Consider the following 25263-nt stretch of genomic DNA (forward strand, 5'->3'; position numbering starts at 1 on the left):
GGCTGACTCCTGGCTCTGAGCTTGCCTCCAGGTGACCTTTCTAATTGAGGATTGCAGAATCTTTGTTCTAATGTCTACCACTTTTTATTTTGAGGAAAAGAGGCAGAAAATCAGGACAGTTAAAAATAAGTTAAATATAGCAGTCAGGAACCAGAATGGCTTTACTTTGCCAGAGGAGAGTCATACTTCACATGTGAATGATCTTCTTTTGACCTAAACTTAAACCATGAGTTTGGGGAACAGCCATTTATAGAACTGGTTAGGTCTGTAATTCACTTTGTGAATAACAGGATGGTCTGAAAGAGAAAACAAAGATCCTTACTTCTCAACAATGAACAGAATAAAGACTATCAAATTCTCTTGGGGTTTCTTGTTGTTACTTGTGTTTTTTGGCTTGGGTTTTTTTCATGGAGAAGAATTGGTGGGGTTTCAGAAATACTTTCAATCAGTACAAACCATTTCCTATTGTGGCTGGCAGCTGTTCTGTGTTTCAGATGACGGGCACAGCAATACTCCTTAAGAAACAATTGCTTGCAAAGAACAGATGAGACTGAGGTTATGGTTAAGGGAGAATGCGCCCCCATAAATTACTGCATTATTATATATCAAGAATACTTTTGTAGTCTGTCACTGAAGCAACCATTGAGCGGGATTCTGCATCCCACATTTGAAAATGATCCCAGCTCAGCCAAATACTTGAGTATGTGCTTGAAAGCTGAGCACTGACTTCAGCAGCTTTCCTAAGTCTGCTAAGGGCTGACTCAGGCTCCATGCTGGCCTGTAAGGCTGATGGAACTCTCAGAACAGTTCTCATGTGGTTCCTCGGGTGAGAGTGGACAGAAATATTTGTGTGCTTCCTGTGCTTGGGAAGTACAATGATTACTCCTCCTTCTGCAAAGTTTATTTCCTGGCTGGATCACTGGGGAGGTGGGTGGGTTACATCCAGTGGGATGATTTGGGTTGAGCTGTGAGTTTGGGCTTGCTCGAAGCTCACCTGTTGTGAGATATGGAGTTGTGTGACACTAGCAGCAAAGCTGACATGGAGTAAGCGACTCCATGTCAGTTGGATGTTAATTGGTGTAGTTGGCTCCCATTAAGGAAGGAGAGCCAAATCAAAAGATATGAAGATGCTTGCTCAGGATTGACTAATGCTCTTGGTTTTCCATGCCACCATCCTGACTCCTGTAGCATGTGACTAGCAGGGGTGATATGTCTTAGTCAGGATGTCTCACCCTGAATAGAACAAGATGTGGTATTACTGTGCTGGGCATGGATATTCCCATAATGATATTATTTTTTTCCCCTTGCAATATTGTTTTATAGTTTCCTGTTTTCTAAAGACGGAAAGCAGTAATTCAGTTTCAGCATATTGATGATGAATTGACATATCAGAAAGTCAGCTACTGTGTCAGGTAGGCAGCTGGTCATGTACAGTTGTAGGGTAGGAGATGGGCTGTAACCTGTTGAGGATAGACTGGCTCAGTTTTTGTACAGATTGTTGGGTGACCAAATTCACCATGCTTGTTTACTCCTTCTGTATTGATTCAGAGTTCTAAAGTGAATATAGTTCAATGCAGAGATAATAAAGAGAAAACAAGTCTGACAGACATTTTATCATTTTTGGCAAAAGTAAATAATGAGCTTGCAGAGCTGTACAGCCTGCCTTTGTGTTTGGAGAGTGCACATGATTTACTGCAGGAATCAGTTTGGCACAGTGTAGCTGTGCCGATTCAGCAGGACCTACCATTATCTTGTCATGTTTTTTAGCAAATTGACTTTTACAAGGCAGCAATTCAAAAACATGAAAGGGAAATGTGCTGAGCAACCCATCCCTTCTTGTCCCCCCATCCAGTGTGTGCTGGCAGATCTGCCACATTCGCGCCCACGGGCATGATGATGCTCGGCTCCCTCGCTCGCAGGCTTTGGGCGTTCCGTGTGCGTGAGCTGGTGTGGGTCCTGATTTTATTGTTGTGTTCTCAAGCTCCCAAGTTGCTGACTTTTCAGCTAAGTGCAACAGTTCACACATGGCTTTCTGTCATGCTCTGCTTTACAGACTTAATAAGATTTTAGTGGTACAGCAGGAGTAACAAAAGCACCGTTAGCAACGTTTTGTAAATCTCGCTGCTTTTCGGCTCTGCTCGCCCGCAGCTTGCAGTCTCCCACGGACAGAGAAAAATGGCCAGAAAGCAGAGCGGTTCCTGGGCTTGTCCTGACTAGCACTGCCTTTCACTGCCTCTGAAGGCAGAGTATTGAGCTAGAGGCCTGACCCTGAAGGGCACTTTTGGTGTTTTTAAAGTACATCTCTATTCCAGTCTTAACACTGAAGTAGCTGTAGACACAGTATTTCTGCATTTTTATATGTTTGGCCAGTGCGCATGAGTTGTGTTTATTTTTAAGGGGTTAAATTCTGTAAAACTTTCCTACCTTCTGGGAATTCAGGATGTTCAGCCCCATCTATGCCTCTGCAAATGGCTTTTATTAAATAACATCTTTGTACATTACCATTGAGAGATGGCTATATCAGAGGGCTAATCTGTGGGCGTGCCCAAGGGTGAAAAAAGAGCTAAAAAGTAAGACTGAGAGGAGGGGAGATGGGAGAAGGAACATTCTCTGTTTGCACAGGTTTTTTCAGTGGATAATGTGTGAGAAGGGTAGGGGAGGAGATGCTCGAAGAGCACTCTGAGATAACTAAACAGCTTGTTTAGCTAACCAGGATAGAAATGACAGTCCTGCCCATCCTTCTGTCCTGCTCTCCTGTGAACTAACCAGTGCTCAAATAGCACTCTTCATGCTTGGGTCACGAGTGTGCACAGCTCCTTTTTCTTCTCCTTTGGGTTTTGAGATGACTCTGCAGGGCTAGTGGGGTTTTCCCTCCAGCTCTGAGCATAGCAGCTTGTCTGGAAGCTGATGACACTGCCAGCTCCTCGTGTTTTGACAGGTCCTCTGGCACCAGTGTGTGCCTGCGTGTCACCACACTCCATGAACCCGCTCCAAAAACTCTGTCTCAAGCCACAGTGGTCTTTTACTTGAAGGCATGACTCTTTCCTCTGTAGTAAGTACTTGTTTCCCTTCCTTTCCTCTGCAGAAAATATTTGTTACTCAAAAGACCTGTTCTGAGGATTAGCCAGGTACACCAGAGATGCCAGTGTGGGAGACCCATACTGAAGCAACAGGTTTTGGATCATACTGCAGCCCATCACTTGTGTAGGTTTCCCTTCCTCTCTCAAGTAAGGTCTTAAAATATTTTGAATGACTCACTCAATAGGAAAAACTCTACTCTGTACTAATGGGTCTTTGTAGCAGATGTAAAATCCAGTGAAACATATACAGTTTCTTTAGTTTTAAGAGGAACAGATGATTTAATAAGCAGCTATAAATCTCTTGGGAATGTACAGACATAGTCCAACAGCAAACTTCTGCCAGATTTTTCACTGACTAGACTTATAGCCTATGAGTCATAGCAGTCTGCTCCACTCTCCACCTCAATTGCCTGGTGTTGTTTTGGCTTTCAGAGGTGCTCTGTGCTGCATATGGATTTTTTATCACCTTCTCCTGTTAATGTTAATGGGCTTGCTCTTTCATCCAAGAGACAGCCTCCAAGCAGTTGACTCTTATTCTCTATTTGTGCATGACAGTGCATGACGTTTCTTTTCCATTCCCTTGCTCACCATCTGATGTTAAAATTGTTTAAGGAAAATGTTTCTGAGGAATGTATTAGTACAGCCTCCTAAATGGGCCTAGTAGTGGGAATCCAGTTAAATTACGAGAGACATCGCCAGTCTCTTCTTACTGTAGTAATGCTTTCCTTCCAGCTGTCTGTGGCTATCTTATGGAGATTAATAAGTTTATTGTAACAGTATTCCAATAGATACAGTATTATCAACTTTTTAGAGATAAGGGAATAGGCAGAAAGCAGAAGGTTGTTTCAGTTGCCTGTGTTTCATGCTGAATTGCAGGGGATGGCTGTATTGTCTAAAGTATTGAGCTGCTATTCTAAATAGATGTAAAATGACAAACACTTTTACAAACATCTACATTGTGCTAGCCTGCTGGCTCTCTGAGTGTCTGAGATATCTGGGAAGAGGGGCTATAAGCTCTTGTTTATTTTACAGCTGGTTCACAAGCTGTGTGAATTATACTTGGGAGCCACTCTAGAGGAGGTGAGGAATTAAAATTACTAACATTTGCTCCAGGTCATGCCCAGGTAAACTAGAGATAAAACTAGTGATAAGACAAAGCTTTGTGAGGAATATTTAACCATTGTGGAAGACAAATTTACAAGACAGGTGCATTGCAGCCTATTTTGAATGCAGCTGGGGGGAGGGGATTCTAAAAATGACCCACAGCATAGGTTTTTTTTTGGGTTTTTTGGGGGCTTTTTTAAAAATCTTGCAAAGTAACTACGAAAATCTAAGAAAAATTGTGCAGAATTCTGATTTTGTCAGAATAAATAGGCAGTAAAAATCAGGTTCTGATTTTTTTCACTGGCTCAGGACAGCATTTGCACCATGTAAATTGTGAGGGAAAATTCTTTTTTCGGTGGTAAGGATGATGAGGAAATCCTATTCATGTTTGGCTTTTTTCAGGTGCAGGTTAAGAAACTGGAAACAGCTTAGACATTGTTTAATGTACAGAATTGTATAACGTGACCAAAAGTAGATATTGTTTGAAGTTCATGGTGGGATTACACTTTTCTGCATTGCTCCAACACCTTCAGAAAGCCAAACAGGCCTCGTGTTACTAGGCAAAGAAAGCTATCCAAGGTCATATACCTGCATGGTGTCAAAAGCAAGAACAGCATTTGACTCTTGTGACTCCTTGTTAGGCCTCTCCACACAGCGCAGGAGGAAGCGTAGAGGTTTTCAACACCATGCATATGTGCAAAATAGCCCTTTCAGCTCTTTCTGGCAAACTGAGAGCGTTGCTTTATGCCTTCAGTAAGCACAGAGCTCTCATGCTTACTGATGGGACTTTCACATGTCAGGAAATCAGAAAACTGGAGACGTAATCAGCATGTCTGTTCTTGAATGGGGAATTTTCCCCAGAGCAAGTTGTGATGCGTGCTCCTAATGATTTGCATCTTACGGTTCAGACTTTCCATGAGCTGCTTCCAGCACTGTAAGCACTAACTTGTGTTTGCAGTGCACACACACACCCAGCTGCAAGGGTAACAGCTATGGCTTACATGTTTAGGTCTTGGCATAACTCTGGGATTGGCTGGGGATGTCCAGTCCCTTTGGCAGCCTGGCCCAGCTGTGGGGTTTAGATGGACATGCTGGGTGCAGCATTCAGTGCTACCCAGGTTAGAGATTAGCTAGAAACTGAGGCTTTGAAGAGAGGTTTTGCTTGCCCTTCTTCGCTGGCAGGAAGATCTTTTGCAGACTTTCTGGTGTGTGGTCTGTGCACACTGAATGGCTGACACTGAGCCTGTGTTGTGGGATTTCACCACTTCCATATTATGAACATCAACCAGCAGCAGTTCCAGGGAGGGAGTTTTGTTCATTCCCTTAAAACAATGTACATAGCAATGGGGAACATCATGTGACTACATGGACCTTATCCAGTGTTTTAAAGGGAAAAATATCTCTAACAGTGTCCTGGTCTATGTAAACTGTATCCTTTTCCCAGACTTGGAAGAAAAGCACTGGTGCTTTCCCAAGTTCCACCCTTTTCAGTTTGATGTGAAAAAAAAAAAAAAAAAGAGGCTGATTCTTGCTTTCCTTTTGTCTCTAAAATGGGAAGTAGTTTAATGAAAATAAGAAATTATGCTTTTCCATGTCAAGAGGCAGAATCTTATTTCTGAGTCATCTGTTTTGATGAGAATGAAGCAGAATATGTACTTTTTTTTCCTTAAGTAATTACCTCTACTCTTAGTGGTGAAGAAAAGATATGTAAGTGTGTGATTCTCCAGCAGCCTAAACGTGGATGTTGGGAGAGTCCATCCTTGGATCTGGGGCTATTTTCAGAGATATCCCCCTGCTTTGTTTGGAGGAATGTCAGAATTGAAGAAGGAAGGATGACCTTGCTTTTAAAACATTCATCTGGACCTTGAGTGCTGGGAGATGAATTTCCAGCGCTGGGACTGGCTTCCTCTGTGGTCTCCAGTGTGTTGCTCTGGGAATGTGCGTGCCACATAGTGGATGTCAGCACAAAGAGCCCTGGAGCTGACTTCAGGAGGTCTGCACTGCCCTAGACTGCAATGGGGCACTGTGTGGAGCGACGGCCCCTTTCCCAGAAAATACAGCTGCACCAGTTCAAGCACTGCTTTGTGCTGTTGGCGCTGTGCTGCTTCCAGTTCTGGCGTTAGGGTGGCTGTGGCTTATATGGGCATCTCTGTACCACACTCCAACTGTAAGCCCAGGAAGCACTGAGGTACTGAGAAACAAACAGAGTTCATAAAATGTTTTTGAACTGTCTGCATGGTCTGGTTTTGGATTTCTTTTGTTTTGCACAAGCTCATCCTAGTCACTCCAATGTCGCTGACATTCATTTTCTCTGTGGTACTGGAAACCAGCTAGAAAAAAGTGCCTCATTTTGGCTGTTTCCCATGCCTAAACTGTTTTCCAGAAAACCCCAATTTTGACTGACCCCAAATGCCTTCCAGGTTCTAACTCTGGCCTCGGGGCAAGCAGCAGAACCTGGTGTTTAGAACACTGTTGGTCGCACACAATTTCCAGAGGGCCACTGTGCAGACTTACACAAAGCCATTGAACTCCATTTTTCTGAGCAGCCACACTGGAGTGACATTTATGTGGCTTTGCAAAGCACCCTGAGGGCCTTGAATGAAAGGAGCTCTGCATATTCAAAGCAATATTATGTTTATCTGTTCTATCCAGAGTAGAGATGAAAAATACTATGTCTGTGGCTTAAAATCTGCCTGCTATGTCGTTTATGACAGTACAAAAGACAAACTCTTTGTATCCCTGAGAAAAAACACGCTGCCACTGGCTTTGATTTCCATGGAGTGAAGGTGATGGGAGTAGTGCTGGGCCAGTGCTTGCCCTATCCATCCTCCCCAGAGATGAGAAGTGGGGCTCACAGGCATTCCCCATGCATGTTAGCAGCAGTTCACAGAGTGTCCAGGCCAGCTTGGAAGTTCAAGTCATGACTAAAATAAAGGAAGCCAACTGTGTTAGCACACAGAGAAGTCATTGCCTTTTGTCTAAAGGAACATCAGGCTGACACTTTCTTCTTGGAGTCTCTTGGCTCCTAGCATTTGGAAGATAAGATCTGTCCAGTCAGAGGGGATTGTATAAACTTCCTGTGAACTTTCATAGTTGATGATCAAAAGGAATCACAAAACATGTTGTCATTATTTATCTATTTATTTGTCTATTTAGAAGTTCAAAGAGTGTACAGTGCTATTGGTTGTGATTTTTTTTTTCTCATGTAAACAAGGTGATATCATACTGGATGCACAGCCTTAGGCCCACATTTTCCATTTTGAGCTTAACTTAAGAGCCCCTTTGCTCTGGAAAGCATCTTTGCAGGGGAAAAAATGCAAAAAATGCAACCACCACCTATATTCTGCTTCAGAAGTCATCCCTGCAATGTTATTTGTCCTTGTGTCCCTTGCTTTGCTAGAAGATTCTCTTTCCTTTGTTAGCTTCATATAGCCAGTGCAACAATAGAGATGATTCCCAACAGCATCTTTTTCTTTGTCCCACTACCTGGATGCAAGTACAGGTAGTGGGATACTTTGACAAGAATTTGAAAAGCTCCCCTTGAGCTGGGATCTGGCTTATATGACCTGTATTCCCATAACTTATGTCCTCTGAGAAGGATTCTGCCCCTCTGTTCCCATTAAGTCAAAGCTATGCAGCAGTTGCTCAGATTCACACAAGATTTAGTCCTCCCAAAGTTATATTCTTGTGTGTTCTGCTTCAGTGCAATTCCAGGTGTGAGGGGATCTGTTTTTTGAATTGTCTTCTAGTCCCATGTGTAGCATCTTGTGTGACAGGATGCGTGCTGTGAACAGGAGCAACAGAAACTTGTCCTTTTCACTTCTACTTGAAAGAAACGGTAGTGAAGTGAGACAAATGGAGATCTTGCATTCATGTAGGGTAAAATCAGAAATCCTGTGGAGTTTCAAGCAACTCGTTAACATCTCTCCTGATATGGCTGGTTCTCACGGGAAGCCTGTGAGAAACAAGCCTGCTTGTTTCATTTGCCCTTCTGCTTGGGGCATAAATCCACCCTTGATGGGGATATTCAGACAGGACAAATAACCTCTCCTTGGGCTTCTCTCTCTCCATCAGTTTTTGACCTACAGCTTCCTGTCTCTCCCTTTTGGGCACGCCTGGGATGCAGCAGAGCCATGCGAGGAAGGGTGTTGACTGGAAGGAAGATGGGTTGCAGACAGGGCTGACTCTGGAGAGTTAAGGAGCAGAAGGACTTTTTTATATGAGATTCCCACCTTTTGGTTATCCCTCTGGCTTGGCTTGTGCCTTGGCCTGGTGCCATCTGACACAGTTTGCAGTGCTGGGATGTTGAGGGCTGGCTGAATTGGCTGCCTGGGCCCAGAGCCAGTTTGTATGGCTTGCTTGGCTTTGCACTGCTTTTCTAGCAGGGTGAGCTGTAATATGTGTCTCTTGTCATGAATCAGACCATAGGTATGGATAATTCTCAAACCAGGCATACGCATGAGTTAATTCCACAATGTTCACATTTCAAGTTGTTTTATTAAGGAATTATTCAGCTTCTTGCTCAGCAAATTTTCAGTGTCATTAGTAGGTTTAGCATGAGGATTGTGTCCCAGTATTACCAAACAGTGTCTTAAAGCTTTAACCACCAAATAAAAACTCTGTCCACCTCTCTTTTCTAAAATGTATGACATTTCTAAACCACCACTTTGGTAAAATATTGTAGCACGTGTTTGGTGTATTTTTAAGTTCTTTTGAAGTCAATGTTTAAGTGCTTTGCTGAATCGGGGCCTAAAATAATAATAGCCACAAAGTTAAGCCACTTTATTTTTGAATGAGTGTTTGCACAGCAATTGAGTGCATGTCAGCTTCTTGTCATGACCCCCAGGTGCAGATCTCCCCTTAGTTTTAGTGAATTAGAAACGTTTTCAAATTGCTGTCTTGCAGACAGTTGCAGTGTCAGGGTCAGACCCCAGAATGGCAGGCTCTCATTTGCAGAATGAGATCAAACTGAAATGGGATATAGGGCCATAAAGGGATTGGCAGCATCTCAAAGAGAACACAGCTATGATTAGTCATTTCCTATATACATACTATATAAATACTGGGGATATACACACACAATTTTTTTTTCTGGGTTAGTGAAACTAGTACTGTGCTGCAAACCTGATTTTTGCTAGATTATTGAGGAGGTTATGGAAACTTAATTCTCCTGTTAGAAGAGACTTGTGTATATACTGTAAGTAATGGATTTGAAATGGGGGAAGAAAACAAGTCTGTAGTTGACTGATCGTAGTCTTTCACCTGTGCAGTCCCCTTGCAACTGGGGAGCTCCTACATTGAGTCAACTCCTTTGCTGTTGTTTGCAGGGCTACTATCTACTTTTGTGCTGCTTATTTAGATACCACAATCCTAGCAAAACATGCAGTGGGGCAAAATTGAAATTAACATGCCACTGAAGGCAATGAAAGGTTTAATCACTTCAGTAGATGATGCCTTTGGGGTCAGAGGTGTTATCTTGTGCCACTTGCTTTCTGTTGTGTTCTTATACCATTGTGTTGAAGTGTTACCAATAAGGGCCAGTGCTGTGCACTGTTAATTGAAAGAATTTAAAGAACTCAGTGGTGCTATGGGACTGCTTCAGAGTGTGTGGTGTCTGCTGCCCTGCCTGTCATCACTTTGCCCCACCTGGCAGTCCACAGAATTCCCTATGCAAATGTATTGAGTGCTGGGTCTCTATAAAAAGAGCGAAGAACACAGTTTTTGTAGTGCATGTGTGCTTTACATTAACAGCTGGCTCGGGCTTTCCCCCTTGTTTCCATACCTCTGCAAGTCACTGCCTGGTGATGAGGAAGTGCTGCTCCCAAGCTCCCTGCCTCTCCCAGTGAGGTCAGCAGGAGCTGCAGGCACATGCAGCAGTGTTGGGTTAAAAACATACTGGGACAGACTAATTAAGCTTCACTTTTTTGTTGTCGAGTCTTAAATTATGGAATTTCAAACAAATGCGTATTTGTTGAAGTCACTGGAAAGATGGTCAGTAAATCTGTAGAGATGACACGAGGAAAAGCAATAGCGTACCCATCTTCAATGGGAAAGGGGCAAAAGCCCTTGTGAAGGGCAGAGAGTTATTCGAGGAGGGGAAAAATCCTAAGTAACTTTGCAAGAGTGTTTTTTATCTAAAAAATGCAAAAGAAAACGTTACTGAAATTGGAGCAGTGATTCATTTGAATTTATACCTACCAGTGATTTGTGCTGCTATTGTGGCTGGCTTACTCTGGAGCTCACCTCTGATGCTGTGTTTTCACCTACTGAAAGTGATAAAATTTCATGAGGAACAAGTCTGATTTTTGTTTCCTCTCCTGTTGCTGCTGATGGCCCCTTGGAAAGCATTCAGTAAAGGGTCTCAAACCGGGCAGCTCATGTTTCTCCTGCCCGTCTCCAGGCAGAGACTCCAGGTGTGCCTGGTGAGGTCTTCTGCTGTGCACTCACCCTGCTCAGTGCATGTCTGCTCCTGCGCCTCACGTGGCTGCTCCAGCCCGGGCCCAGGAGCGTAGGAAGGAGTGTGTTCAACCAGTCAGAAAGGGGAAGTGTTGTCGGAAATAAGAAACTAAACATCAGCTGCGTGTGAGTAATGGGTTGTCTGTCTCCTGCAGGGGGTGAGGGTACACACTCTGATGCCTTTTGATAGCAGGGTGGCTGTGATGTTGTAATAAATGCGAAGTCAGCTGTTCATCATGTCCTCTGTTTATGATTTCAGGCTGTACAGAGCCTGAATGGTGTTCTGAGGTATTGATGTGCTCAAATGAAAGCCCAGTGAGAAAAAAATAAAATTTGGGAATGGCTTATGTTTCACTGGGATCAATCTGAACTACATATGTCTGCTTTTAGCAAGGAACTGATTCAGGGTGTATTCATGGGGCTTAGAATTGAAATGTGCTTGTCTGAGGGCTTCTGTGGTAGTCACCTGCTCAAGGCCAAAGCTTGGGTCATGGTTTTACTACTGTGCCTTGCTCCTATGTATTTGTGTGTGTGTGATATATTTTAACAACTTCACTTGCTTTGCTTGGAATTTTAAACTGTTACAGAGTGTGTACGTAATGCACACAGCATTTTCAATGATTTATGAATGCCAGCTTGCCTGCTCCCCCAGATCCTTGCCACATACGCAGATGTGGTCATGAAATGAAGTGCCACGTAGCTTTGCCATGAACGCTGGAGTGGGATGTGATGCAGATGGTTGGTACATAATCCCATGTTACCAGTAATGGGTCTGTAGAAGAGCTGAGTGTGATCAGCCATTTCACTTGTCCACTGATCAATTCCTAGAGTGTTTTTATTAATTCTGTGTCTGTGAACACTCCCTCTGCAGTGATGCAGTGTAAAATGTTACTTTCCTGTGAGGAGTTAGCAGTTTCCTTCTCTCCCAGACCCACAGCTGAAATTGTGTCCACTTGCAGCGGGTGATGAATTTACCTTAGTCATACACCAAAGGAACTTTTCAGGACAAAACCAAGTCATAATTCCTTAATATTTGGCTCTCATGGCTCTGGGTGGGCATCACTGGTGTATTCTTAGCAGAACTTAATGTGAAATTGCAAACTTAGCATATGGTACTTTCTTATCTAGGAACTATTTGATGTGATGTCATTTCAGCGTCTTTTGGACCCTTGACATTTTAAGTAGCTGTTTTGTTATATTTATTTACCTGTGAGTAGTCTGCAGACAGTTTTTGGTAGCAGTGTAAAATATGCCTCATGTATATGCTTTTTTTGAGGTTCTTGTTAAAGAGAGGTGGTTTAAGTGTGCAATCTGCTGGGAGCCCTGTCACCCACAAAATTCAGAGTTTTCTGAAGTACAGGCAATAATATACTCTGGTGTAGTTTATATGTAAGAATGGCTGTATGGAGAGAGACGTTGTTCCCATGGAACATCTTGGCTACCTCACACAACCAGAAGAGTAATATATTGGAGCTCTTTAATCTCCTCGTGTAGAAACCTAGTTATATTGATTATATCATGTATGCTTTCTTGGGTTCAACTCCCAATATATATAAAGGATTTCATATGCTAGTGTTGTGTTTTAAATGCAGGGGTGGAGTATCATAACAGCACGATGAAGTGGTTAATAGATACAGAAGAAACTGATTTCCTGTTTAGCTTGGCATAGGCAGCTTTGCAATTTTCTGCCCGCTAGAGGGACTGCTGCTTATACTGCTTATTGCAGAACCCAGACTTGTGAAGTTCCTTCAGTATCTTTTATGAAGTTTTAAAACTTTGAATGACTGACTCTGGTTAAATCCTCCAAAGAGTAAGTCTCCAAGGTATTTCTCAAAGTGTAAGAACTTTGGGCACAGTACTCTTCTTCTGAGTCCAAATATTTTTTGTACTGAATTTTCTTAATAAACGTTCTTTCTTTTTTATAAAGTATTTTCTGTTCTCTTGATTTATCAGTCCAGACTTTCCTATATGACGTTGGTGGGGATTAATATGGATTCTTTTTGTCAGGGAAAAATGTTGTATGTCTTTATTTATGTTTGGAATAAGTTTTGTTTTGCAACCATGGTGCCAGTGAATATGGTAAACTAATCAGTCCTTGTATTTGTGAACGTCAGTGAAATGGGTTTCTCCTTTAACTGGGAGACAGCAAGTTTTGGGTAAGCAGCTCTCAAACTTATGGTCAGTATGAGAAAAAGCTTCCGGATATATCTTTGTGTTCTTGTTTAGCTGGGGGATTTTTTTTCTGTTTGTTTGTTTGAGCTGCATGTTCCTGACCTGTCCAATTCTGTTCTTAATTACAGAAACATGAAAGAATACAGGAAGTCCTGCATGACCTTATGAATACCTGTGCTAATTAAGTCACTGCCGCGGTACTGGGAGAACAGCAAGGTAAGCAGTCAGGCCACGCCAGCAGCATTTCTTGTAATCTGCATGATTGTATTTCAATGAAGCTTTAGCGCTTTCACATATCAAATTCATAACTAGGCAGGCAAAGACAAATAGCCTGCAGGTCTGAGTGTGATAGATTTAGTTCAAAGCTTTGGTGAGCAAACATCTCTTTTTTTCCTTCTGGGGGAAGAAAAACACAAGTTTTGTGGTAGTTTTCTCTTTTTCAGAAGGCAATATCTCTAATTTCCACAATCAATTCCTGCCCAAATCTCAGCTTCCTGGGCTGACTCTGGGGAGGGGCTGGAGGAGGGGTGGAATGTTTCAAAACTTAGCTGATGAAAAGGCATGCTGTTTTGTGGATGCCTCCCAGAATTGTTTAAATCTCTGTGTGTGTGTGTGCGCGCGCGCTTATGAAAAGAGGGGGGGAGAGAGATCTCCATGACAACTGGCCTGGCCAGTCTGTGTTCTCTGCAATCATTTTTGCTGGAATCAGTGCTGAGAGAGGTCATATGAAGGAGTTATGGGAAGCACAGCAGGTATTAGACACTAAACGACTGGTTTTCTGATTGCCTCAGATAATAACACAGAGTTTTGTCTGGGAAATACAAATCTGAGAATGGAGTGGAAAGGGAAATGCTCCAAATTTCAGGTAACAAAAATTACCTTTTTAATGTTATGTCCTCCCATTGTAAAGTTTGATGATTTTTTTACTTTTTTTTAAAATTTTTTTTTATTTGTGGTAGTGTTTACTCCCAGCTGAGAGTGTCAGCGTGAGCTTGGATTCCCTAACTCTGGGGAATGATGTCATGCGGCAACAGTTGGATTCTATTAGCCAGGGAAAGAGGAAACATCCTGCATTTTTTGTTTTTTTGGGGTGGGAGGGGGGAAGGGAGTTACTTTGGCTCTTTGTTGAATCTTGTGCAAAGGCTACAAGAAGTGTTTAAAAAAAGTTTGGAACAAATTAACTCCCAGAAAATATCACTTAGGATCCTGACAGCACCAAAGCTTAAACCCACTGCAATGATTACTCCTATATACAAGAAAATTATTATGGAAATGTTACAGAAATCAGAAGACTTTTCTTTCTCCTTGAATGCTCCTATATTCATCTTTAATGAGAAAATTAATTAAACTGTAATTAAGCAGTGGATTTGGAGCCTCCCTGCACTTGGGATCCTTTAGTAATTGTTTGGAGAATGTGCTGCTATAGAGTTTCTTCTGGGTTGGGCTCTCTCTTAAGCGGCTGCTCATGAATAGATGATGCTGGCAGCATTGTTCTTAATAAGGTTTTCAGTCCTAGACTGTGTATTTCGTAGCTGTAGACCAGCCTTTTTGGGAGAGGACAGTGAGGAAATAAAGCAGAAAACTCCTAATTTCAGCAATTTGAAAGGGATTTTTCTTTTCAGCTTTCCTTTTGCTAAATGCTGTATTAAACAGTCAATGCATAGCATTTTAAGTAGAAAAATACCTAATGAGTGTGTAAGTGCAGTATCCTAATGAAGAGATTTAAAAACTTAATATAATCCTACTTTGCCAAACGTCGGAAAACCACATGGGATCAGCAACCATGATGAATATATTAAGTCACCATTGAGCTGTTTAAATTCCCCTTTGGAGATGCTCATTTCTACTTTTATGCTGCTTTGTTCCCTTCAGTGTGTTTCAGGCATGATCCAAAGCTTGCTGGAGTCCATGGGAGTTTTCCCTCAACTTCAAAGGGCTTGGGATCAGCCTCTGCCTGAGAACTTCCCAGCCTCTGTGTCAGTCTTTTGACTGCGGGACCAGGCCACAGGCTCTGCCTTTTCTTTCTTGAACTTTCCAAACAGAAGGTCTTTTGTGTTGCTCCAAACAATGCCAGACGCTGCTGACTGGCTTCAGCGTGGCTGCTAATAACATGCTGGAGATAATGATGATGCTGACCTCCACTTTCTCCTCAAACTTTCCCTGAGGGGAAAGGATGGAAATCGGATCCTTCTATCCCACCTCCCCTCCTCACAAATGGATGTTGTTTACTAGTGTGTTTGTGTGTGCAAATTGTTCCTCGATTAAAGGACTGTACTTCAGAGGGAAATTCCGGGAAGACTTTAGGGAAAAAATGCTGTCATAGATGTGACCTAGCCTAGAGAACTCATGCAGGAGGAGCAGGCTGTGCTGGAGCAGAACTGACAGCTGTCATCTGCAAACTGCGGTCTCATCAGCACTACCTAACACTTTGTGTCCACCTCTTGCCTGCCAGCTTGATTCTGTAAATAAATACTACTGTTAGCAAATATCAATCACCTGGTTTGGAAAAAAAAAAAAATTGTCTCTTTGATGGTTGGGACCAGTTTAATATGAAATCCTTGTGCTGTTTTTGACCAGAAATGAAATATCTGTGGAGCTGGTGTGCTAGTTTGAACCATCTCCCTCCTTAAGAAGGAACACTGATTACTTCCCAATTTTAAGGTTCATGTGAGGGAAAAATGCTACTAGTCCCTGAAATTTCTAAGACAGACCTAATGATTTTCAATGTTAGAACTGCTACTTTTAAGTGCTTACATTTTACAGATGAACAGCTTGGGTATCCTGAGAGATCTCTGCAAGGTGCTGCAAACTGGGTATTCCAAAGGCAACAGTGGGGTTTTGGTGTGTATCTGTTTGCTGTGATGCAGCAGGAAGCCTGGTGAATTCTCTCTCAGAGTTTCTGGCTGAGTGGCATTTCCCTTAATGCTCTGTGCTGTAGCATTTCCAAGTTACTTTGAAGAGTGATACAAGGCATCATTCCCTTGGTCCTTCAAGATAATTTCCATATGTTCTAGCATTCTGAATGGTTTCAAATGAAGTTTCCATACATTATGCTATGTATACCTTACAAGTCGGAAATAGTAATAATAATAAAAATTTTAATATATTTGTAACTACAATTGTAACAAGATTGACCCATTGTTTTTTCATCTATTGAGGGAGTGAGCAATTCAGGAAGGCTGCTGGTATAGCTGGGTAGGCAAGTGGAGTTCTTGAAGGGGTCTTTGCAGGTGTAACAGCTCTGTGTTCAACACAGCACCTCTGGACAGGTCCTTAGCTCAGCATTTACAGCCTTCTGTAGTTGTCACTTTATAAATGCATTCATTTCTGTATTTCAAAGACAGTTGCTTTGTGTTGTCCTGATATAAATCTCCTCGCTGGTCCCAGGTGTCCGCCATGTTTCTGGCAGCAGCTGAATGTCCATATTCTGTCTGTGGATAGTCAGTGGCTCTGAGTTTTCTAGAGACATTGGTGAAGTTCTTTGGTGGGATTAATTGCTTTCTTTCTCATTGTACTTAGAAGGAAAGTGAAGGGACACACAGTAGAAATCTTTTTTTGTTCTCTGTTCTTGAGTGTCTCCTGAGTAATTTTTATATTCTCAGGTATAGTGTTTTAATTGCTTGCTTCATCTTGCATAGATCCTGTCTTCTGTGGCTCCTTGTACACCCTCTATCCATAGGCTGACAGCAAATGTTTGTGTTGTATATTGAGGTTAATTCCAGGTTAACTGCTACCCTGATATATTTGTCTTTATTACTTAGAAATACACTGCTTTGCAAATGAGTTGAGGCTATCTGGAAGCCTAGGACTGATTTTGTCTGTACCATTTCAATACTAGTTTCTGCTCTTATTCCTTTCTCTAGATTATTACAGTGTCTTCTATTTTTCTTCTTAGGGCAAGTCTGTGAGACATTGGAAAAACCCTGTAGTTTTCTTTGTTTCTACTGTTTCTGTTGAAGGTTGATCTTCAGAGCACCTGGTGTTGTGGACAGATGTACCATTAAATTCTTGAACATGAGATCAGTATTCTTCTTTTGTAACCTTATGCCCATTATTGGTAGAATTAATTGATTGAAAACAACAGTGCTGCATGTTTGGTAGAGCTGCTAATGAGGATGCTCAAATCTTTCATGATTTTCTGTAAGTTAATTTCAATTCCAGCAGTATGAACAATGAGTTCTCAGTTGTTTCCCCTCATGTTCTGTTTTCTAGTCATGAGTGACTTCCCAAGGTGTGAAATGTGACACACAAAAAGATCTGTCCTGTGCAGCTCACACTGGATTATGGGAATGGCTACCTTTAATTACAGCAAGAACCTCGACATGATGGCACTGCCATTCTGCCCTGCAGTGAAGGCTCTCATTAGTGCTAATCAGTGATCTCTCTTCTGGCTGTGCATCTTTGACCCAGTTACTTTGCTGAACTTAGTACAGTTGCTAGTGTGACACAAAGCAGACTCTTGGCACAGCCCTGACCACAGAACAGGGCAAGATCTGGCAACTTTCACACAAATCCATCATAATTAAGGCTTCCAGTCTGGGATTTAAACTGTTTCTTTCTCTTAAAGGCCTGAGAGGCTTTTAAAAGTATTTTTTCAGGCTGAAAATGGACCCACTGCTGGTAGAGGCAAAGTCCCCAGGTGGTACTAGCTTGAGGTAGACCTGAAAGAAGCAGGCGCTGCTCTTGTTCTTTCATCAGGCTTTGCAAATATGCTTCCAACCTGAGTGCTTTTTGAAAGGAGCCTCCCAGTTGTTCCTCAGTTTCCTGTGACAACAGAGTCCCCTAAGTAGCTCCAGGAGTGTTGCACAGTTGGCTTTCCTCCAGTGCCAGCTCTTATTCTGAGTTCAAGCCTCACGTAACTTTAATCTTCTCTGCCCACTTGGAGCCAAACTACTGTAGTCAAGGGGCTGTTCAAAGGAGTCCTGTTTCCCCCTCCTCTCAGAGGCAGTGCTTCCTCCTGGAGCCCTTTTTGCCCATCCTCTTGCAGTGTGATGACAAGAAGATGAATTGGAGGCTAAAACTTCTGCCGATGGCAAGAGCATAGTCTGGCATCCTCTGTGCAGCTGATATCCAAGGGATACAAACCATCGAATTATTTGCGCTCCTGAGCCAGCTGAGCCTGTTGGTTTGGGACCAGAACATCACTCCTGTCCTTAAAGCTTCCTCGGAAGTTAAAAGGTGTCACTAAACATTTACCACACTTATGGGCATGCTGAGGACTGTTGAGCAATTCTGACAGTCCAAACCCTGTTCCCTACAATGCTGTTTCATGCCCTCTTGGGTAGAGAGCAAAAACCAATTTGAGAACTGCAGCAGTACAGAAACATTTGCAGCTGCACAACTCACATTCCCATGTTTCAGTCTCTCACAGGCTCATGCAGACCTTCTATTATTAGTTTTAAAAGAATAGCTGACAGCTGATTAATTTGAATGGTGTATTCCAGAGAGAGCTGTTTTATGACTGTCAAGTGTGGCAAGCCAAGAAAATATTGACTGAAGTTACAAAGAGAGATTTCTGACGTAGAGCACAGTCCTGTTTATCCAAAAGATTTGTAGGGGACAAAACCATCTTCATACCACCCTGCTGTCAACATGTTCAAGCCCATGCTGAGGGAGGTGAGAAGCTGAACAGCTCAGCCTGTTTTGCATTCATCCCCTCGCAGTTTTCTGGGAGAGTTCCCAGGGGTTTCTGGGCATGTTGTCACAGGGCAGGGGCCGTTTTGCAACTCAGTCTTCAAAATCCCACCTGAAAAATAATTTCAAGTGACTCGTTCTGGTGTTGGTTTTTGGAGAAGAGTCAAGTTGGTTTCAGAGGGAAGAGTGAAAATAAAACTACTTTTGGACAATGGATATGCTCTGTGTAATCAGCTGATGCTCTGGATTAGAGCTGCTCTGCTGTGCATCAGGCTGGGTTTCACTGTTGTACTGACCCTGCTGCACTCAGGCTCAGGGCAGCAGATGGGCTTTTGGAAGGGTGTGAAGATCTAAGAGCAGACATTGGTTTTTCAGTGGTGTCTGGTCACCCCTTTAATTTCCTGTGGAAAGCACTGGCCTTGTGTGCCACTTGTAAGCAAGACTCTGTTCCCAACCTGGGCAGCTGAGGCACAGTTACAATACTCTTGCCCTGATCTGAGGCTTCAGGGGAGGAGAGCTAGTCCTGTCCGTGGAGATGGTCCATTTAGGCCTTCTGCCTCCTACAGCATCAAACCTGTGGTATGTTGTAATGTCCCTTGCTTTCATGGGCCTGTTCCCCCTGCCCTGCCTGTGGGAGGCTCTAATGTGGCAGGAGTCACAAAAGGTCAGAGTGGAGAGAGTCTTGGGGCAAGAAGGCAAAATTGTCCCCTCGTCATGAGAGTTGTTTTTTGTAAAGGTTGGGTGAAGGCAGAGGTTGAACCAACTGCATTTAGAAACACTGACTTTGTACCCGCATGTTTGGAGCTCCTTGTGTGGTGAGGGGTCTGCTATCCTAGCTGGTTGTGCAGAGAACCCCATCAACAGGTTCTGCTCTTTTCTGCTGCAATCTCAGTGCGCAGTAGAATGTGCTGTCAGATTTGACACGCTCTCCTCTCCTATGAGAAGACATTATCCAGGTTTCTGCTGAGAAACACATCAAGAGACGAGGTCCCTGCTGTGATTTATTTACTATTGGCTGACATGTATGGACAGCAGAAAACAAATGTGGACAAGACTCAGTAAACGAACGTAAACCTGACTTAGTGCCATGTACTGTGATAGCACAGAATGCCTCCTGGGATATATAACCGTCTGGAAGAACTGGGCATTCAGAAAGCAGCCCGAGGTCATCAGCCTGCAGCACCATATCAGCAATTCCCAGTGCAGTTCCTGTGCTTCTAACTCTGATAATGGGTCTGCTACCTGTTCTAAAAGTATGGTGAGATCCTCAGGTAGAGGAAGGCAGTGGAGTTATGCCAAACGTTTTAATGATTTTTCTGGAAAAATCTTATGCAGTTCTTGTTCTAGGTAGGGCAGGCTGATTGAAAAGTGGCCATCTATCCAGAGATTTGAGGAGTCAGGCACTGGCTGCTCCCGTCAGGCTGTGAGATGTCCTGAAATCCTGAATAAATTCCTCTTTCTCCACCTCAATATTTCCATGTATGAAACAAGGCTGCATTAGGTGAATTCTCCTGTGTATCAGCCTCTTGCTGAGCTGTATTAGGTGTGTAATGTCATTTTGGCAGCTGTATTTCTGGTGACATCTTGCCTACAGCAGTGGTGCACGTGGGCTGGCTGTCTTCTGAGATCTGGCATCACATGGGTCCCTCAGGGACACAGTGACAGGACAGACTCCAAAGTGAACTACCACTGGTTCCTGAGAAGGGGGTGTTTTTACTACCTGTATTGGTGCCAAATGATGTGCTGGTTTCTGGAAGCATTAAAGTGTTTACAATTTAAAAATGGTTTGTCATGAGAAAAGGACAAACCTGTTGCTTGCAATGACAGAACAGTCAGTTGCTCCTGAGTCTGGGTAGAGAAGGGAAATGCTAGGAAAGAGCTGAAGGAGCAGTGCAGAAAAAAAAGCCATCTGATATTGTGAAGGAGTTGAGAGTGCCTTGTTAAAATATAATTATTCTTCTGGATAGGAGGTGGGCTTTGTGCAAGGTGGGCAGAAGGGGAACAAAGTCAAAACCCAGGCTTCTGGCTCATCTTATAATTTCAACATCTGTCATTGCGAGATTTGCTTATGATCTGATTTAAAAGCAAACTGACCCATCATTGTAGATGGGGAATCCTGTAAAATCTTTTTCATTATCATGAAGACATGGTGTCTTCACAAAACAGTCCAGGACGCTTGTGGCAGTGGGGTGATGCTGGGACCTGCTGGGCTGTTTCACTGCTGAACAGGAGCAGCAACTCTTGCCTGGGACAGTGTGCCCTTGTGATAGTGTCTCATTAAAGATTGTCCCTTCATTTATGTTTCCATGACAGCCTCAGATCTGACAAACATGACAAAGCTGTGTTTTATCAGCAAATCCCCTATGGGCCCTAGTCAGGAAAGCATATGGATACGGAGAGAAAATTATCCTTCCTGCTCTTTGTTACTGACTGATTGTGCTCTTTGTGTGTGAAGCAGCCAGCCATGACTGGAGACATTTCTCTGCAATTTGTAGTACCTCCTGTGTGGGGCTGAACCAGTGCTGACTCAATACATTTTCCATTTGTTAAGAAGTTTTATTTGTTGTTTTGGGGACCAAGTCAGCTCTAAAGGTCTGATTGAAGTTCTGGAGATCGAAGCACCAGTGGAGGCACTACAGGGAAGTTTGGGCACTCTTGAATCAAACGGACTTGTTTGCAGAACAGTTACAGAAATTCAGATAGCTATGTTGGCCAGGGTTGAACCTGTAGGGTGAGCAGTTAGATTTGTTCTCTTGCAGTTACTTAAAAAAAAAAAGAGCAGGAGCATGTCATTTATATTCAGCTAATATCCCCTTTTGAAATTCCTCAGTGAACGTTACAAGATGCAGCAGTCTGCAACTGCTTGTTATCTGTAGGCTATCAATAGGTTGTATGCCAAATCCCACTCATACATAAAACATGGAGACAGCAAAAGGATAAAATTATATACGTGGAGAACTCTCTTTCTATCATGTACATATAATTTTTGATTCCTAGAAGAATCTGTAATACCAATATCTTCCCCTCCTATGCAGGGAAGATAAAAGAAGGGAAATAATAGTTGTATAAATAAGATAATATGACATAACTAATAAAAAGGAGGAGGGCTTTTTGAAGTAGAACATAATTGCCCTTTCCTGAATAGAATCAGATCTGCTTAGAAGCATTCAGTCCATCTCTGAGGAGAATTACAGACAGGACGCAGCTTTGTTGATATTGGCAGGTATTGGAGTTTTTTCACTGAAGTGGTAGCCCCTGAGTATCTCTATCAGAAGGTCATGAGTTGAATCCTGGTGCTACACTCAGGACACTAAAGAAAAAGGAATCAGGATGTCTCTCAGACAAAATTTTGTCACGTACAAATAGCAAATTCTAATTTCTGAGAGAGTGGTGAGCCACTGGAACAGGTTGCCCAGAGAAGATGCGGATGCCCCATCCCTGGAAGTGTTCCAGACCAGGTTGGATGGCACCTTGAGGAACCTGGCCTAGTGGAAGCTGTCCCTATCCATGGCAGGGGAGTTGGAACTAAATCATCTTTAAAGGTCCCTTCTAATCCATACCATTTGATAATTCTAAAACTTTGTGACACACCAAGCACAGTCAGTGGGAAGATGAAAGACAAGGGATGCAAATAGGTTTGTTCTCAAAGGATGCTATGCACCTCAGCAAGCTGGGTATTTGGTGAGGGAATACCTTTTTTTTGCATTTTTAACAAATTCAAATCTCTATTTTGAGAAAGAGGAAGAGGACCTCTCAAGAAGGACAAGGTGTTGCTTAATGAATAAAGTATTTCTATGCAAGATTGCAATTCTGTTGTGGTTTTGGCATTGAAAGTAGAAAAGGCAACATTTAAGGACAGTCAATCAAAAGGAGCTGACAACCATTTTATAAGGTGTGACCTTTGTTATGTAGGTTCTGCTGCCAGCAGTGGTGTGCAGCCTTACCAATCATATTGCATATTCTTTTGCAAAATTATAGCAAAATGAAGCATTAGGTGACTCATGAAGCTTATTGCAAAGTTTTCTTTGTCTCCTGGTAACAACCAGTCCCAGCAAGGCATCTCTTCCATTGCACCTTTGCAGAGATGGTGTAAGAAACTGTGGATGACATCACAGCAAACTCAAATTGCCACAGTGTTTGAAGAGAAACTACTCAAGTGAGACCAACATTTTGAGTTTTGTTTGTATAGTGTTCACTATGCTAAGCCTTACTCTGTTTCTGAGGAAGTGGGTGTAATAATAACTGGGTTAGTGGAGTTCAGGCCTGATAAGCACCACTGTTAAACTGAATGGAATATTGCCTTTTCCCGGCTGTAGCTCTTCTAAAGATACACACGTTTTGATCCTCAAGAGCCATTAACTATCTTTTGGTTTAAAGGAAAAGTGAGTGAGTGAGTCAATGCATAACAACGTGCTCATCACTTTCTTCCAATCCTGTCACAAACCTGTGGCTAAAAATGCAGTACTTAGAAAATCTCTCCATCCAGTATCTCAATGGGAAGTTTGTATTTCTGTTGTTTTGGCAGTACAGGTGGGGAAGTGGAAAACCAGCTTAAAACTGTGACAAAGTGCTTTGGTTCTCAGCTGGCTGCACCCTAGCTTGCATTTTTCATTCTACCTTGAAAATCTTCTTCCAGAAAAATGGGTCTGAACCCCAAAGAGTATTCCTGTAAAAGCAACTGAGTCGTCTTGCTGGGAATTGAGAGAGCACTGTGATGTGGGGTTATGTTCTTAGTGACTAAGATGGAACAGATAGTTAGGAATTTGCTGTAAATCTATATTATACTGTTCATAATTGGTTCTTTTGTGTGTGGTCATACAGGGGGAAAGCAGACAACATTGCTCTGAAATAGGTTGGGGGTTTGTTTGGGTTTTATTTGGATTAATGTAGTAACAGGCAAAGCAAAAAATAGTGTGACTCATATAGAGTAAGGTGGAGAATTAAAAGGGATTTTTGTCTCTTTTTTCCTCATTCCTCATTCTCAAAACCTTCCAACTAATACACTTTTTGACGATGTTCATGTTTCACAGCTAAGTGTTAAGTTTCCCCCACTTACACTAGCTAGGTGGATCATATATTTGCAGTTTCATAGCTGAGGCTTTATTAATAGTCTTACCTATTCAGGTAAAAGTAAATGTGACAAATATCTTTGTGAGGGAGTTAACTTGCAATAAATCTGTGGTGTATGCAAAGCAGCAGATCAGGTCTCAGCAAAGTGTATCAGTGAGTAGGTGATTATTCAGATTTTTATTCTTCCTCTCCCCTTAGGTGAAAAGGACTATATCCAAAGGGAATGTGCAGGGTATTGTATTCAGTTCTCTTCTTAATCTGAAAGCTGTTATGGGTGGGAAAGAAATTGCCTGCATTTCCTATTGTGGGAAAGACTTATGGACAAATGCCCTGAAGGGCAAGAGGTGCATAAGGCTGTCAAGAAATAAGGGAAAGAAAGGCATTAGAAGTAATTGAATAATTAGATCTCATTCAAGCAGTGATTCATAGAACTTGGTTTTGGCTGTCTTTGGACAGAAACTTTGGAAGAAGCAGTAGCCAAGAGATGAATGAAAATGCACCACAGTTCTCTTGGCATATTGCCTTCCAAAATAGATGGTGAAACATCTCATGGAGCTATTAGCTGCTGTGTTAAAAATTCTTCTTAGTCACAAACAGAGCTACTCAGAGATGAGTTTTAGAAAGATATTCTACAGCAGCTCTAGTCAAAGCAGAGCTCATTTTAAACTGTCATTCATGCTGTCAAATGACTGCTCAGTGTCAGTCAAAGAGAGGTGGAATGCTTAAAGGGATCTAGATTGTTTTATTAGGTGACCAGGTAGATAAAGTATGTGAATGCTATGCAAAGGAGACGTGGTAGTGGCTGTGACTTATCAAATGGAAAGCTTTTTACTGGCATTTAAAATAATGGCCAACAATTAACAGTTTAATAAATTTTACTGTATAAGAGTTCTGTACCGGATGGCTGTCATAATTTCCTTTATCTTCATTTAAAGGCTTATGTTAACTGAAGTCTAGTTTCTCCTCCTCCATGTACTGTGGAAATCTGATTTGTGGTACGGTATGAGTATATAATGGTCTAGATTATAACATGGAGATTTCTGGTGCAGTAAGATCTGTGGGAAAAATTAGTATTTATAAATGATGTGTTAAATCACAGATTGGATTGCTGGATCACATCCTTCATCTGAAGGACCATGTCACCAATTTCTATTCCCTTTCTCCAGAAGAGGAAATTATTCTAGCCCAGAAGTTGATGGGATTTTTTGTTTGTAATTATTTAAATTGCTTTTACCTTGTTGTATACTGGCAGCAGATGCTTCTTTTATCTTGCTATATGTGGAGAAATATCAATGAAAATGTTTTCAGTTCTGCTGCAATTTTTGGAGCAGTCTTTTTGCCAGAGAACTATTTTAAGACACTGGAAAATGGTAGACAACTGATGCAAAAAGCAGTGACCCTATAGATTGAGATTGGTCATAGCAGTGTTCTTGAATTCTAAATTCCTTTTAATTTGAACATCAGAGAATAGTGATTACCTGGAGAACCCTAAGGAGGTTCCTGAAACAGCTCAAAGTTTAACTCATGCAAATAAGCCTGTATATCTTTGCTGCAGAATATGCAATGACTGGGAAGCACTGGTTATTTATTTTGGGGTTGGAAGTTGTCAGGGAGAATTACTGTGATCTTACACAGGAGTAATAGAGCTGGGCTGCTGCACAGACAATCGAGTGGTAACTTAAGACAGAGCCAAAGTCTGAGACCCCACTTACGCTGTTACTGAGCTAAAAATTTGAGATCCCACTTA

The 25263-nt window shown here is 42.3% G+C and overlaps 1 protein-coding gene across 6 annotated transcripts in view; it reads left to right on the forward strand.

Moving 5' to 3' along the window:
* The window catches only part of DENND2B (DENN domain containing 2B), a 152970-nt gene that overhangs the window by 25057 nt on the left and 102650 nt on the right, over window positions 1-25263 (forward strand). For 4 of the 6 annotated variants that reach the window (XR_010721849.1, XM_066187560.1, XM_066187558.1 and 1 more), the window contains exons 2-3: window positions 12941-13028; window positions 13604-13677. The gene's annotated coding sequence lies outside the window, so the exon portion shown is untranslated. Of the gene's footprint in view, window positions 1-12940; window positions 13029-13352; window positions 13565-13603; window positions 13678-25263 lie in introns of those variants that run through there. The other 2 variants (XM_066187561.1, XM_066187562.1) reach the window with 2 other exon arrangements.

The sequence above is a fragment of the Chamaea fasciata genome, unplaced genomic scaffold (genome assembly GCF_029207755.1).
Source record: "Chamaea fasciata isolate MVZ Bird 193981 ecotype frontalis unplaced genomic scaffold, bChaFas1.0.hap1 SCAF_7, whole genome shotgun sequence".
NCBI classification, from domain to species: domain Eukaryota; kingdom Metazoa; phylum Chordata; class Aves; order Passeriformes; family Sylviidae; genus Chamaea; species Chamaea fasciata.